This window comes from Pinus tabuliformis, chromosome 4_1 (assembly GCF_031772625.1).
Source record: "Pinus tabuliformis cultivar Carrire ecotype Pingquan chromosome 4_1, CPIR1, whole genome shotgun sequence".
Lineage (NCBI taxonomy): Eukaryota > Viridiplantae > Streptophyta > Pinopsida > Pinales > Pinaceae > Pinus > Pinus tabuliformis.
The window spans coordinates 39,286,068-39,303,525 of record NC_142303.1 but is presented as its reverse complement, the minus strand read 5'-3'; positions in this window follow the sequence as shown (position 1 = coordinate 39,303,525).

The window sequence follows — 17,458 nt, the reverse complement described above, 5'->3', positions numbered from 1 at the left end:
TCTTTCAAGGCTTCCTCTTTCAACCTGCTACCTAAACCTCTGCAATTCCAGGAGACGTATTTCATTATTTACTGACTTGGGGGGTTGAGGCTCCTTTTGGAGCCCTGTTACTCTTGCGCCCAGATCTGGTATTCATCATTCCTTTGAGGGTTTTTTGGGAGCCTTGGAGGACATCTAGATAAGTTTTTTCCTCTCTCTGTTTCTTCTTGGACTTCCGACCCCTAGTCGTCTTGATAGGAGTGACTTGCGAGTTATCAGTTTCAGAATCTCTCTCTTCTGATTCTCCCTCAGAATCGGAGGCGAGACTGATGTGCTCTTCGTTGCCTTCATTTCCCCTCTGACAATCATCAACTGGTGGAACAGTTGATTCGACTTCAGTTTCTTTCACTTGCTTCAACTTATTTTCTGTTTCCTCTTGGGTCTCCATGACATCCACCTTTTCTCCTGAGGAGGAGCCATCTTTAGAAGTAGCAGTGGCCTTTGTATTAGATTGTGGCTTCCCCAATGGTACGGAGTTATTCTGCCCCGGTGGCTTTGGAACAGCCTTTCCCTTTTTAATTTCTTTCCATCCTTCTTCTTCAACCGTGTTCCCTGTTGGAGCTTTTGGGCAGTTTCGCTGGAAGTGTCCATGCTCATGACAGGTTCGGCATTTGAAAGGCAACTGCTCGTAGTCCAACTTCTGGTAATGCTGCCATTCTCCAACTGTAAGTTTGACCGCTTCTGGCAGACCGGCTTCCAGATCGACTTCCACGCAGATTCTAGCGCAGGTATATTGGCCCTTGTGATCAGCTTTGTCAATGAAACGACCCAGCCCATTACCAATCTTCTGCAGGGATTGATAGCTCCAGCAGTGTATCGGGAGGTTAGGGAGACGAACCCAGACCGGCGCCTCCTTAGGGACATCGACAGAGGGATCGAAATCGGGGCTCCATTTGTTAAGATACAGTCCCTGATTTCCCATAAAATACGGTCCGTTTCTGAACACCAGATCACGATCTTCTTTGGAGGTAAATTCAAAAATGAAATAGCCTCTTCCAGCAGCATAAAAAATCACGTTATTTTTCAGCTGAGGTCTCCAGTTTTGCTGAATCCAATCGTCCGTGGATTTTGTGGAAAGCCAGCGGCCCATAAACTGCCCTACCAGGCCTTTGTCAACCAGAGCAAGAGCGATTTTAATCAGTTGTTCCTCTGGAAGTGCAATCTCTGGTATTTCTTCGAGCGTTTTTATGAATTTCGGCACTTCAGAGATCTGGCGTTTCTTCCCTTTCTGCGTTAATAGGCTACGTAATGCGTCTTCAGCAGATGATGGTGGGGTGGGAGTGGACTCCCCACCCCCAGGACCGCTCATGGCAGCGTCAGAGCTCGACGGCGGCTGCAGACCCAATCCCAACGCCGCAGAGCAGAGCAGAGCGCGCACAAAATTTTTAATAACCCCAACTAATTGTTAATATTAGAAACCCAAGGGATTAATATTATAAACCCTAGGGATTAAAAACCCAAGGGATTAATGAACTCAACTAATTATTAGCATTATAAAGTGAAGGGATTAATAAAATCAACATATTAATATTATAAACCCAAGGGATTAGTATTATAAACCCTAATATTAGAAGTTATAAATCCAAGAGATTAATATTACAAATTATAAACCCAAGGGAATTATATTAAACTTTAGGATTAACATATAAACCCTATCATAATATTATACCATAAGAATATGAACCTTCATATTAATAAACCCTAGGGATTGATATTATAAACCCAAGGTATATAAACCTTAAGGTAAATATTATAAACCCTAAAACAAGCATGGTTGACCATGATTGATTTTCATATTGACACAATATTTGTCACAATGCAATGTTGGACCATGGTTGATCGTGATTGATTTTCATATTGAAAGAATCATTGTTACAATGTGACATTGGACCATGGTTGACCATGATTGACCAAGGTTGGTTTTAGTATTGACAATATTTGTCACAATGCGATGTTGGACCATGGTTGACATAACATTAAACTTTAGGTTTAATATTAAATCCAAGGAACATAAACACTGGGATCAATAAACCGAAGGGATTAATATTATAAACCCAAGGGGCTAAAAACTAAATGGATTAATATTATAAACCATAGGCTTAATATTAAACCCTTAGAATATAAACCCTATGATTAATATTGGAGACACTAGGATCAATATTATAAACCTAAGAGATTAATAAATCCATTGGATTAATATTAAAAACCCAGGGGATTATAAATCCAATGGAATAACATTAGAGCCTATGATTAATATTAAATCCTAGGACTGTAAACCATAAGATTAATATTATAAACATTAGGATTAATATTATAAACCCAAGACATTCATATTATAAATCCAACGAATTTATAAACATAAGGGATTAATATTATAAACTCAATTGATTATAATCCGAGGGGAATAATTTTAAACGCAAGGGATTAATATTATAAACCTAAGGGAATAATTTTAAGCCCATGGGATTTTAAATCCAAGGGGATAATATTAAACCCTCGGAATATAAACTCTAAAACTAATAAACCCAAGGGATTAATATTGTAAACCCTAAGCTTAATATTAAACCCTAAGAATGTAAACCCTAGGAATTTATAAACATAAGGGATTAATATTATAATTTCAATGGATTATAAACCAAGAGGAATAATTTTTAAACCCAGGGGAATAATTTTTAAACCCAAGGGATTAATATTATAAACCTAAGGGAATAATTTTAAACCCAAGGGAGTAATATTGTAAACCCTAGGCTTGATATTAAACCCTAGGAATATAAACCATATGATTAATATTGTAAACCCTAAGAATTTATATTATAAACCCAATGGATTATAAACCTAAGGGATTTATATTAAACCTTAGGATTAATATATAAACCCTATCATAATATTCTACCCTAGTAATATGAACCCTTAGATAAATAAACCCAACGGATTGATATTATAAACACAAGGCATTAATATTAAAACACTAAGGGATTAATATTAAAAACCCAAAGAATTTTAAATACAAGGGAATAACATTAAAACTTAGGATTAATATTAAATCCTAGGAATATAAACCCTAATATTAATAAACCTAAGGGATTAATAATATAAACCAAAGGGGTTTTAAACTAAAAGGATTAATATTAAGCCCTAAGATTAATATTATAATCCATAGATTAATATTGAACTTGTTGACACCTAATCATTGGGATTGTGTGAACACTTGTAAATAATGGAAAATGAAGAGTCATCAGGAGGTGAAGCCCAAGAGTCACTCCCTCATATATATAACCATGAGTAATCTTAATAAATACACATAATTCATTTGAGGAGTTACCTCCTTGCCTAACATGGTATCAGAGCCAACTCCTAAAATTATCTTTTGTGTAACTCATGGGATCAGTTTTCTGCCATATTTTGTCCCTCTATTCTCTACCGCTCTCTGCGATCTCTGTCATACTATCCCTATGGTATTTTTTTAATAACTGATGTATTATATTTTCACTATCCGTTGTGCCCTGAACGCACCATGACCTGAGAATTAAAGAATAGATGTCCATTTAATGCTACTAGAAACAAGACTCCTTATGAAATGTGCTATGGCCACATTCCTTCAGTAAAGCATCTCAAGGCCTTTGGTTCCACCTATTATGCCTTGATACCACAGGTACATAGAAACAAACTTGGTGCAAGGAGTCGTAAGTGTATCTTCTTGGGGTATTCAAATACCTCCAAAGCATAAAATCTTTGTGATGAAGTTAATAAAAGGTTTGTTGTATCTAGAGATGTAATCTTTCTTGAATATCCCAAACATGACAATGTTATTGAGTGAAAAATTGATCGCTTGGATAGATTCGGACATGAAAAATCATTTCAAGAATTTGATAATCAGATTCCACATCTTGAAGGGGGGATTTCTATACTAGATCAATATGTGGAATCTTATTCTGAATCACTCTCTCCCCCACATGAAACTCCAACCACTGATGATACTTTGAGTGATGTGATTGACATAATTGGGAGACTCAATCTTGATTCAGTCCCAACTCTGTCAACTGAGCAACCTAGACCATCTCAGAAAGGTCCCCCAAAGTGGCTGACAAAGACACTTGAAAGTGTTCATCTTGATGAGGTTGGAAAGACAGGAACAAGAAATTCAACCAGGAAAAATGGAGGTGATGTAGATGATTCTGATTCACCTATTGATATGGATGTTTCTTATGATTGTGAACTGAATTTGTCTATAGATTTTGAACCAACTTCCTTCAAAGAAGCCACTTCTCATGATGAATGGAATGAAGTGATGCAAAAGAAGTATGATGCCTTCATAAAGAATGGCACTTGGAAGTTGGTTGATCCTCCACTGGGAGCCAAACCAATTCGCTGCAAGTGGGTCTGCAAGAACAAGTATAAAGCTGATGGCTCACTTGACAAGCACAAAGCCAGGCTTGTGGAAAATCATTTTGCACATAAGGAAGGGGTCAATTATGAGGAGACTTTTCCCCCATAGAAAAATGGGCTACCATTCAGACACTCATTACTTTAGCAACTCAGAACGGTTGGAAAGTCCATCAAATGGATGTAGAAACTGCTTTCTTGAATGGAGATCTGAAAGAAAATGTTTTTATGTCCTAGCCAAAAGGATTTGTTGTGAAGGGACATGAACATAAAGTATGCAAACTTGTGAAATCCTTGTATGGTTTCAAGTAAGCACTGCGAGCCTGGTATGAAAATTTAATTGAGCATCTTCTGAAACTCAACTTCAAACATTATGATCCTAATGATGCAACTTCGTTTGTCAATAAAGTTGGGAAAATAGTTGTATATATTTTGGTATATATAGATGATATTTTGATGACAGGGAATAATTAGAGCTACATTTCATCCATAAAAAGGAATTGAGGAAAGATTTTGGAATGACTGACTTGGGCTATGTTCACTACTATCTTGGTATTGAAGTAACTCAACATCTGGAGTCTATATTCCTCTCTCAAAAGAAGTACATTGGAGATCTTCTGAACAGGTGAGGCATTGCTGAGTACAATTCTCTGACTACTCCAACAGAAAAAAACTTAAAGCTCACATCCATTGAAGAAAAAGAATTTGAGGATGCAACAAAGTATAAATAACTTGTAGGAAGTCTCAATTCCCTGACTACTAACAGACCAGACATTTTGTTTGTTGTTGGAATCCTCTCCAGGTTTATGCAAAAGCCTTGTGAGGGACATTGGTCTGATGCAAAGAGAGTTCTAAACTACTTGAAGGGAACCCAAGACTTTGGACTCAAGTATACATAGGTGGGCGACTTCATCTTGACTGGATACTCTGATTAAGACTTCGATGAGGACAAAGAAACTAGGGTATCTACTTTAGGTTATGCTATGAGTCTTGGATCAGGAGTTGTCTCCTGGAGATCACGCAAACAATCAGTTCCAGTAGATTCCACAACAGAGGCAGAATATGTGGCAGCAGTTGAGGCAACAAAAGAAATTATATGGCTCAGGAAACTTCTAGAAGATTTGCAGGTAAAACAAGTACATTCAACTCCACTCATTATTGACAACACCTCTGCAATAAAGTTGGCCAAGAACCCAAAGTTCCATGATCGAATGAACCACATCAATACAAAATACCATATGATTTGACATCATGTTGAGGCCAAGACAATCCATCTATGCCATTGTTCCACTAATGAGTAGATTGCAAACATCTTCACCAAAGCTCTTGGAAGAGAAAATTTTGAAAGATTCAGAACGATGCTTGGACTCACCAACATCCATTCAGATTAGGGGGGGAATGTTCACACCTAATCATTGGGATTGGGTGAACACTTGTAAATAATGTAAATAGTAAATAATGGAAAATGAAGAGTCATCGGGAGGTGAAGCCCAAGAGTCACTCCCTCATGTATATAACCATGAATAATCTTAATGAATAAACATAATTCATTTGAGGAGTTACCTCTTGGACTGACAGAACCTTCGCAATATAAACCCTATGATTAGTATTAGAAACCCTAGGATCAATATTATAAACCTAAGAGATTAATAAACACATCGTATTAATATTAAAAACCAGAAGGATTATAAACCCAAGAGAATAACATTAGAGCCTAGGATTAATATTAAACCCTAGGAATATAAACTCTAAGATTAATATTATAAACCCAAGGGATTAATATTATAAACCCAAGGGAATAATATTAAACCCTAGCATGAATATTAAACCCTAGAAATATAAACCCTAAAACTAATATACCCAATGGATTAATATTGTAAACCCTAGGCTTAATATTCAACCCTATGATTAATATTATAAACTCAAAGAATTTATATTATAAACCCAATGGATTATAAACCCTAAAACAAATGTGGTTGACCATGATTGATTTCTATATTGAGACAATATTTGTCACAATGTAATGTTGGACCATGGTTGACCATGACTCATTTTCATATTGAAAGAATCATTGTCATAATGTGACGTTGGACCATGGTTGACCATGATTGACCATGGTCGGTTTTAATATTAACAATCTTTGTCACAATGCGACATTGGACCACAGTTGACATAACATTAAACCTTAGGTTTAATATTAAATCCTAGGAACATAAACACTAATATTGATAAACTGAACGGATTAATATTATAAACCCAAGGGGTTAAAAACTAAAGGGATTAATATTAAACCCTAAGATTAATATTATAAACCAAAGGGATTAAAAACTAAAGAGATTAATATTAAACCCTAAGATTAATATTATAAACCATAGGTTTAATATTAAACCCTTAGAATATAAACCCTATGATTAATATTAGAAACTTTAGGATCAATATTATAAATCTAAGAGATTAATAAACCCATTGGATTAATATTAAAAACCAAAAGGATTATAAACCCAATGGAATAACATTAGAGCCTATGATTAATATTAAATCCTAGGAATAAAAACCCTAAGATTAATGTTTTTTTTTTTTTCTAAGTTATACTAATTCTATTAATGAAAAAAAGATATCATACACTGAGGCCTTAGCCTGTACTTAACCATGCCAGAGGAATGGCAACAACCAGCAAAGTCTAGATCTGAACTGCCCAGAAGGGAAACCAGTCCGTAACAGAAAAGAGTTCAGAGAATTAGCTTGCTACCCATGCAGGGGAAACCAACAAAGCATCTAGTTTGTTATCATTGTATCTAATGAGACAAAAAAAACCAACTAAAGAGCCGAAAACTCATAGTTTTTTCACCAAAACCCCATTGAAACAAAAAACTAAAAAACAGAGTCCCAAAAAACCTGAGACACGTAGCATGCTGAGTGGCAGACTGTGTGGCGGACGCGTGGTGCGCTGAGTGGTAGCAAGGTGGCAGACAATGAGGCGGACACGTGGCATCAAGGTGGCAGACTAGGGACGTGGCAGAGACGGAGGGTGTTCCTCCATGATGAAGCACCTATACTCCTCCATGTCACCACCTGCCAGAAGCGAGGTCTCCGTGTTGCCAGCCTGCAATGCCAAGTGTTCTTCCTCGACGAGACAACAGTAAGGGTCCATTACCTCGTCTATATGCTGAGCCTCGTTCACCTCCTTCCCTGCACATCTTGTCTTCTGCTCCTGGTTTCGCTCCCCTGCTCCTTGGATGCTCGTCTGAGCCAGTTCTGGTATGGCTTTGGTGTGGCTGCACCCTGCTGTGGTGCGCCCACCACCAGCAATGTCCGATACCCCAATTGCCCTGGTGCTGCCACCCCCCATCATTCCTTGCTCCTTAATTACATTGGTGCGTCCACCAACCTCTGTGTCCTACTCCTCATTGATTTGCTCCATCTTGTGAAAGAGAATGGTTATGGTGGTCGTGATGAGGGGCTTGTTCAGGGTGGAGCAGAAGGTGAATTGGGCATTCTGGGAATGCAGTTGAGGAAGGGGTGGAGTGCCTCTAGGAGACGAGGCAGAAATGGAAGGGAAGCTGCTGGGAGGCAAGGCAGAGGCCACCGAGTGGAGGCGACCTCTTCCACTGTGTGTATTTGGGTAACATCCAGGGATTTGCTCAGCCAGAGAGGAAGTGGTATCCAAAGCAGGAGAGTGTTGGGGGCGACTCAGGCTCCCTCGGCTCCCGCCCCTATAGCTACGCATACGGTTTAGCACGATACTGTCTGCAGGCATATGAGAATTTCTTCCAGAATTGGGCACAATGGGGTGCAACGACACAATTGAGCTTGTGGATTGCTCAGTAGAGGGATGAGCAGCCAAGGCCGAAGGGAAGATAAAATGACAATCTAGGCTATGGGTGAAGTGGATGCATGGGCCGAAATCAATGCAACAAAGGAGGTGGCAGCGTCTCCCAGTGGTTGTGTGGGAGCTGGGTACAGTCATGGCTTGAGGGCAGAGGCATTGTAGTGGCAGAGGTTGCAGAGGTTGATGGGCAGAAGCAGAGGTGAAATTCTCCCGAGAATTCATGTTTGCACTGAGCCGAGGTTGATGGCGGTTAACAGATTGGAGGCAGCGCTCGCATAAGGTGCATTTATGGCAATTGTAAATGCCATTTTTGGACCACTGTGCCAACCTGCGGGAGGCCATGTGGTCTCGCCACCCGCCAACCCAGTTGGCTGCCACCTTACTATCCTTGATTGTCACCTGCATCCTAGAGATGGGCGTCCTTGTGCACCAGGTCAATGCAAGCTTGTAATTGAGATTGGTCATTTAGAATGTTGAATGTGCCAGAATGTAGGACTTGATCCTATTCAACTCCTATATTTGCCAAGAGATTGGCTACCTTGTTGTTGTCCCTTTTGACATGAATAAATGTGGTTGCTCTCCTATTTTTCATCCATTGCTCTATTAGTTCAAGCCTGGCCACTAGTCTCCAACTTTTAGCAACTCTCGAAGCAGTGCTTCCTTGTTGTATTTGAGTAACCATATTTATTAGAATTTGGGAGTCCCCCTCTATTATGATGGGATGAAAATTATGTTGGTGTGCTAAGTTCATACCTTGCCATAGTCCTTCCATTTCTGCGAAATTGTTCGTGTCCCAACCAATGGAGCCGAAGTATATTAGCAAAGGTCTGCCTTCATGGTCTCTAAATATGCCGCCATGTCTTGCTTTACTTGGGTTGCCCTTGGAGGCCCCATCAAAATTTAGCTTTATCACCTTTTTTGTGGGGGGTTCCAATGTGAGAGCTGCTTGGTGATAGTGCTTAGTCTATTGGGATCAAGTTGTGCCTGCTGGAGCTTGAAGTTCCAATTTTCCCATATGCTCTGTTCCTGTGCCTGGGTGGGAAAGTCCTCAGCACTCCACTGTTGGAGAGCTAGAGTTTCTTGAATATTCTAACATAAGTTGGTCCATATGATCTCTAAAGTAGTTCTTTGGTTTTTGAAAATTCTTTTGTTTCTTTCCTTCCAAATTGTCTAGAAAATGAAGCCCGGTAGAATTGTCCATAGCTTATTGAGAATTTTGCTGTTATATGGCTCTGGAGTCCAGTTGCGAATGGTGCCCTTTATATCCCCTAAGATTCTGCATGGTCACTGACAGCGGAAAGTAAGTTTTTCCCATAATTGGTTAGCCATGTGGCAGGAATCCATGAGGTGCTGAATATTTTCTTCATGATTTTGACAATTAGGACAGTAGGAGGGTCCCTGGAATCCTCTCTTGATTAAGTTGTCCCAAGTGAGAATTCTTTGATGATATAGCAGCCATGTGAAAGTAGAGATTTTTGGCCATATCCCTGTAGTCCATATGTGATTCCAAGCAGGATCAACTGGTTCCTGTGTTTGGAGCATCAGCTGGTAGGCTTCTTTTGTTGTGTATACTCCTTTCGGTGTATATCCCCATCTTAGAACATCTTTTCTAGTATTGCATCTGATTCTTCTGCTGGTGAGTTCTTTGTGTAGCTCCGAGTTATAGGCTTCAGTTTCTTGCTGTGTTATCTATGTAGTAGGTTTCCATTGCCTGAAACCCTGATTGGTACTGTGAGTCCAGAATTGTGCTACATGGTCAGTCTGGTTGATGTTGTTTCCATTGTAATTTGTGTAGGGTAGAATTTCTGCAATTTTTGGTCTATGTTCCCAAGAATCCATCCAGAAACATGCAGTTCTCCCTTCACGTATCTCCCAAAAGCTGTGTTTTTGGATGATCTCTCCGTGCTGTTTTGCCGCATTCCAGATTAGAGATCCTGTAGTCGTGGTAGTGATTCTTATCAGCTCTTGCTGCAGACAATTGTTTGCACATTTTGCAGTCCAAAGTTGTGCCCATGGTTTTTGTGGGCTTGAAACCCATTGCCACCATATTCGTGCTCCCATTAATGTGTTGCTATGTTGTGGGTCATGTAATCCTAAACCTCCCTGCTTTTTTGGTGTGCAAACTATGTCCCATTTTACTAGCGCCCATTTTCTGTTTTGCCCTGTGGTTCCCCATAAGTTGTGTTGGAGAGTTTTGATTTTTTTTAGCACCTATTTCAGCGCAGCAAGAATCGAGAAGAGATAGAGGGGCATGGATTGTAAGATTGCCTTTATTAGGACAAGCCTTCTTGCCATGTTAAGAGTTTTGTATGTCCATGACGATAGGCGGCTTTCAATTTTCTCAATGAGTTGTTGCCAGCATGTATGCTTTAAGGCTGAGTCTATCAGTGGAGTACCCAAATAATGAGATGGGAGTTTGGCTTGAGAGAATCCAATGATTCTGGCTATGATTCTTTGAGTGGCTACAGGAGTGTGGAAAAAGAATATTTGTGATTTGGCAGTATTTATAGTGGTTCCAGAGGCTTTTGAAAAAGTTTCTAGAAGAGCTTTGTAGGTGCGGGCTTCACTTACAGAGGGGTGTCCAAAAAGCATATTGTCATCAACAAATTGTTGATGTGTGATTGCAGAGGTTCCATGGATAGAGATGCCTCTAAGGTCATGAGATTGAACAGCCTGCTTTATAAGACGACCCAGACCTTCTGCCATAATAATAAAGAGGAATGGGGATAATGGGTCACCTTGACGGATTCCTCTGGAAGGGGAGTAGGGTTTGGAGGGGATTCCATTAACTAGAACGGAGCAGAAGGGGGAGGTTATGAGATTCATAAGCCATCTAACCCAGGTCGAACTAAATCCGAAGGTAGTTAGCATATGTTTTATATAGGACCAGCTAAGTTTGTCAAAGGCTTTAGAGAGATCGATTTTCAGAAGCATACCTACCTGTTTGTTTCTCTTTAAGGAATGGATGATTTCATGAGTCAGAATAATGCTATCCAAGATTTGACGTCCTTCAACATATCCAGATTGTTCTGGTGAAATGAGAAGAGGGAGGAGCGGTTTGAGGAGATTGGCAATTACTTTCGAGATGATTTTGTATATGACGTTGCATAGTGCAATGGGCCTGAACTTCTCTGGAGTGCTTGGCTGAGCTTCTTTGGGAATGAGTGCAATGAATGTCACATTGAGAGATGGAAGTAGCCAATGCATAGCTTGGGATTCTTCTACCACATTCCAGAATTTTAGTTTGATTAAGTCCCAAAAGTGATGGTAAAAGTTATAGGTGAAACCATCAGGTCCTGGAGCTTTCCCAACTTTCAATTGATTTGAAGCCTCTTCTACCTCCGTCAGAGTGACCAGTCTTAGCAAAAGCTGATTATGCTCCTCTATTATAATTCTGGGAATATGCTAAAGTATTTGGTTTGTTTCAGGCTATCTATCTGTAGGCAGCTCTTGATGTACTGTTTTGAAGTGATTAGTGAGCTCTTTCTCGATATATTCTTGTTTCTCCATTTTGTCTCCCTGTGGATTTTGAATATGCGAGATGGTATTATTCATTCTTCTTTGAATAGTTGTACAGTGAAAGAATTTGGTATTTCTTTCACCTTCTTTTAGCCATCTGATTCTTGTCTTTTGTGTCCAGAGCAGTTCCTCTTGTCTCCTTCTTTCTTCCAATTGTGTTAGTAGAACTTGTTCTTGACTTGCTAGTTCCTCTGTTCTGCCTCCTGTAATGATCTTCTGCTGTAGCTCTTTCATACTTTGCTCGAGGACTTTTTGCTCTTGAAATATATTGCCGAATGTAGTGTAATTCCAGGTCTTGATTTTCCTTTTGATATGCTTCAGTCTTTGCTGGAATTTATACATAGTTGAGCTGCCATTGGGAATGAAGCTCTCCCATGCTAATTTGACCATATTTTTGAACTCAGGGTGAGTGAGCCAAAAAGCTTCAAATTTAAATGGTTTCCTGTTTGAATTTCCAGGATTCTTCCATTGCAAGGAAATAGGCCAATGATCCAAGCCAGAAATGGGGAGTATGGAGGCGCATATATCACCACCTAAATGAATAGAGTTGTCTGAGATTAGATATCTGTCCAACCTGGAGGAGATTTGTTGAGAGCCCGTCCATTTATTGTTCCATGTGTAAGTACCATTATCAAATGGTAAGTCAATTAGCTAGTTGTTTTGAATGTATTCTTTGAAGCTATTGCTTTCATTGTCCAGCTTCCTTTTGCCTCCAAGTTTTTCCTCCAGCCGAGTGATCATGTTGAAGTCGTCGCCTGTGATCCAAAGTGGATAAGTTCTTGTAGAATTGAGAATTTCCAACGTCTTTAGCAACGTATTCTTTTGCATTGTATCTTGAGGGAAGTATACATTGGTCAAGTGGCCATGTATGTTGGTTCCAATGAGGTGGAAAGTTGCTTGTATAAAATGGTGTGAAGCATGGAAATCTGTTAGGGAGACGTACTGAGTATTCCATGCTATGGAAAGCCCTCCTAAAGCACCTGTTTCATCTACTATAACAGTTTGACATTCCACCCAGGCTTTAGATGATATGGAAGCTAAAGTAACAGTATTACGTTTTGTTTCATGCATAAATAGAATGTGTGGTTGTTCTTGCTGAATCATGTTCTTTATCATCCTATATTTCCCAGGATCGTTAAGTCCTCTGACATTCCATGAGATGAGCTTCATGGTTGACCTGTGGGTAAGGAACGGTAGTATTTAGTCAACTTGGAGCATCTTCCGGACTCCACTAGCATTTCCCCAATGAGGATGGTGTGCTGTAGATCTGTCTTTCTCCCTCTCTTCTTCCCATATTTGGTGATATGTTTCCCATCCCATTTTCCTCCTTGTTGTATGCCCAGTGTGCTGTGCTGATGCACTCTTGATAGTACTACTTCCAGATTTTCAAGTTGCCTATCCGGTATTGTGTCGAACTCTTTCCTCTTGCATGCTTATTCTAGACTAAAAATGTCTATATCACCTAGATCAAAGATTTCAGGTTCTTCTTCCATTAAACTTTGTTGACTGCTGTCCTCCATGTGGGGTATTGACTGAAGAGGGTCTGTCAACAGATTATCAATCTCCATTACTTTAGCGGACTAGAGGACTTTGTGGTGATCATGGTTGGGGATAGGTTGCATGGTTGTTGTTTGCGGATTAGAGATGTTAACTATCGATGGTTGACTGGCTTCATTATGGATAGGTGCAAAAAAAAGTTTGGTTGATGGTGCAGAGGAGGTTGTCTTTGCTATCGAGGGGGGATCTGATTCAGGCATATCTAGGTTTGACAAAATGTCAAAGCTATTGCTTGAGGATGGCACATCGGAGAATGAAGTAACATTTTTTGGTGTTGTGGGAGGTTTTTTGGTATGCTTCTTTCTACTGGCAACTTTGGTAAACCCTTTCGGATCAGACTTTCCCCATTGTCTGTGGATTTAGGAGGAGTGTTTAAAGGACAGTCACGGAATAGGTGTCCATGGGCATGGCACCTCCTGCATCTGAAAGGTACATGTTCATAGTCTATGGGTTGAATCCATTCAAAGTCATTGTGAAGGAGACTTATCGAGTCCGTAAGCGCCTTGCCCAGTTTCATGTAAACGCAGATATGAGCATAGGAGGTGTACCAGCAAAGCTTTGTTTCCTCTGCTATCTTTATGAACTCTCCTAACCCATTACCAATGGCTTTAAGTGATTCTTCATCCCAGTATTCCAGCGGTAAGGAGTACATGCGGATCCAAACTGGCGCCTAGCTAAAGTCTTCCTTGTCTGGATTGAATCTTTCTACCCAATCTCGTAAATAGAGACCTGCTGCGTTAAAGAAATAGGGTCCTCCATCTAGGACGTGATTTCTGTCTTTAATGTAGTTAAAGATGGTTGTGAAGAAGCCTTTGGGGCCTAGCTGTAGGGTAACATGTCCTTTGGGCTTCCACTTTGAGGTAATCCATCCTTGCAAAGCTTTTTAGGTTGGCCAATAGCTTATAAATTTGCCTATCAGTGCATGGTCTTTCATGTATTGTATTTGTGCATTGATTCTGTGACTGGGTAGCTCAATCTTGGGTTGTTCTATTGAAATGAGTTTGCAGGTGGACGACGATGCCTTCTTTAGTTGCTCAGATGCTCCAGGGTTATTTCCTATTTCTTTTTCCAGATCCACTTGGTCGTCCTTCTCCTGTTGTTGCGCAGGCTGTACCGCTGGCTGCTCTGCATTCTCATTTGAAGTCTTCTCAGTTCTGCCTTCAAGTGGTTGGTCTCCATTGTTGCAGTCTTTGGGGGGAGGCGCTGATGCCTCCCCCATCGGAGTGTTCATTGGTTTTGGCTACCAGATGCAACAAACCTACACTAGCAGCAATACTGCTTGGTCCTGAGAGGCTCCTTGCTCTGTCTCTGCGCCGTGTAAGGGTTTGTCAGAAACTCGAGTCCGCCATTTTCTTTCGCCTTCCAATCTCGAAACTGCTTCCCAGAGCAATATTTTTATGGAATATTTTACTTTCTAAGATTAATGTTATAAACCTTACGATAAATATTATAAACCCAAGAGATTAATACTATAAATCCAAGGAATTTATAAAACTAAGGGATTGATATTATAAACATAAGGGAATAATTTTAAATCCAAGGGAATACTTTTAAACCCAATGGGGTAATATTAAACCATAAAACTAATAAACCCAAGGGATTAATATTGTAAACCTTAGGCTTAATATTAAACCCTGGGAATTTATAAACCTAAGGGATTAATATTATAAACTCAATGGATTATAAACCAAGGGGAATAATTTTAAACCCAAGGGATTAATATTATAAACTTAAGGGAATAATATTTAACCCAAGGGAATAATATTAAACCCTAGGAATATAAACCTTATGATTAATATTATAAACCCTAAGAATTTATATTATAAACCTAAGGGATTTATATTAAACCGTAGGATTAATATATAAACCCTATCATAATATTATACCCTAGGAATACGAACCCTTAGATAAATAAACCCAAGGGATTGATATTACAAACACAAGGATTAATATTATAAACCAAAGGTATATAAACCCTACGATAAATACTATAAACCCTAAAACAAACATGGTTGATTTTCATATTGAGACAATATTTTTCACAATGTGATGTTGGACCATGATTAATTTTCATATTGAAAGAATCTTTGTCACAATGTGATGTTGGACCATGGTTGATTTTAATATGTACAAGCTTTGTCACAATGTGATGTTCGACCATTTCCTAAAACTAATAAACTGAAGGGATCAATATTGTAAACCCTAGGCTTAATATTAAATTCTATGAATGTAAACCCTAGAAATTTATAAACCTAAGGGAATAATGTTATAAACTCAATGGATTATAAACTGAGGGGAATAATTTTAAACCCAAGGGATTAATATTATAAACTTAAGGGAATAATTTTAAACCCAAGGAAATAATATTAAACCCTAGGAATATAAACTCTAAAACTCATAAACACAGGGGATTAATATTGTAAACCCTAGGCTTAATATTAAACCCTAGGAATATAAACCTTATGATTAATATTATAAACCCTAAGAATTTATATTATAAACCCAAGGGATTTATATTAAACCTTAGGATTAATATATAAACCCTATCATAATATTCTACCCTAGGAATATGAACCCTTGGATTAATAAAATCAAGGGATTGATATTATAAACACGAGGCATTAATAAAAAGAAAGGATTAATACTGAAAATCCAAAGGATTAATATTGTAAACCCAAGGTATATAAACCTAAGATAAATATTATAAACCCTAAAGCAAACATGGTTGACCATGGTTGATTTTCATATTGAGACAATATTTTTCATAATGCGATGTTGGACCATGGTTGACGATGATTGATTTTAATATTGAAATAATCTTGTCATAATGTGACATTGGACCATGGTTGACCATGATTGACCATGGTTGACCATGGTTGATTTTAGGATTGACAAGCTTTGTCACAATGCCATGTTCGACCATTTCCTAAAACTAATAAACCCTAGGGATTAATATTGTAAACCCTAGGAATTTATAAACCTAAGGGATTAATATTATAAACCTAAGAGAATAATTTTAAACCCAAGGGAATAATATTAAACCCTAGGAATATAAACCCTAAAACTCATAAACCCAAGGGATTAATATTGTAAACCCTATGCTTAATATTAAACCCAAGGAATATAAACACTATGATTAATATTATAAACCCTAAGAATTTATATTATAAACCCAATGGATTATAAACCCAAGAGATTTATATTAAACCTTAGGATTAATATATAAACCCTATCATAATATTCTACCTTAGGAATATGAACCCTTAGATTAATAAAACCAAGGGATTGATATTATAAACACAAGGAATTAATAAAAAAATGGATTAATACTGAAAATCCAAAGGATTAATATTGTAAACCCAAGGTATTTAAACCCTAAGATAAATATTATAAACCCTAAAACAAACATGGTTGACCATGGTTGATTTTCATATTGAGACAATGTTTGTCACAATGCAATGTTGGACCATGGTTGACCATGATTGATTTTCATATTGAAAGAATCTTTGTCATAATGTGACGTTGGACCATGGTTGACCATGATTGACTATGGTTGATTTTAATATATACAAGCTTTGTCACAATGCAACGTTCAACCATGGTAGACCATGGTTGTGATAATGTGACATTGGACCATGAGACAATCTTTGTCACAATGTGACCATGGCTATTGATGATCATTAGCCATGATTGACCATGGTTGACCATGATTGATTTTCATTTTGAGACAATCTTTGTCACAATGCGACATTTGACCATGGTTGACCATGATTGAAGATGGTTTACCATGATTGAAGATGGTTGACCATGATTGAATATGGTTGACCATGCTTGATTTTCATATTCAGACAATATTTGTTACAATGTGATGTTGGACCATGGTTAACCATGAATGACGATAGTTTAAGATGGTTGATTTTCATATTGAGACAATCTTTGTCACAACGTGACATTGGGCCATGGTTGACCATGATTATAAACCTAAGGGATTTATATTAAACCCTAGGATTAATTTTATAAACCATATGAATAATATTATACCCTAAGAATATGAACCCTTAGACTAATAAAACCAAGGAATTGATATTATAAACCAAAGGGACAAATAAGCCCAAGGTATTATAAACCCAA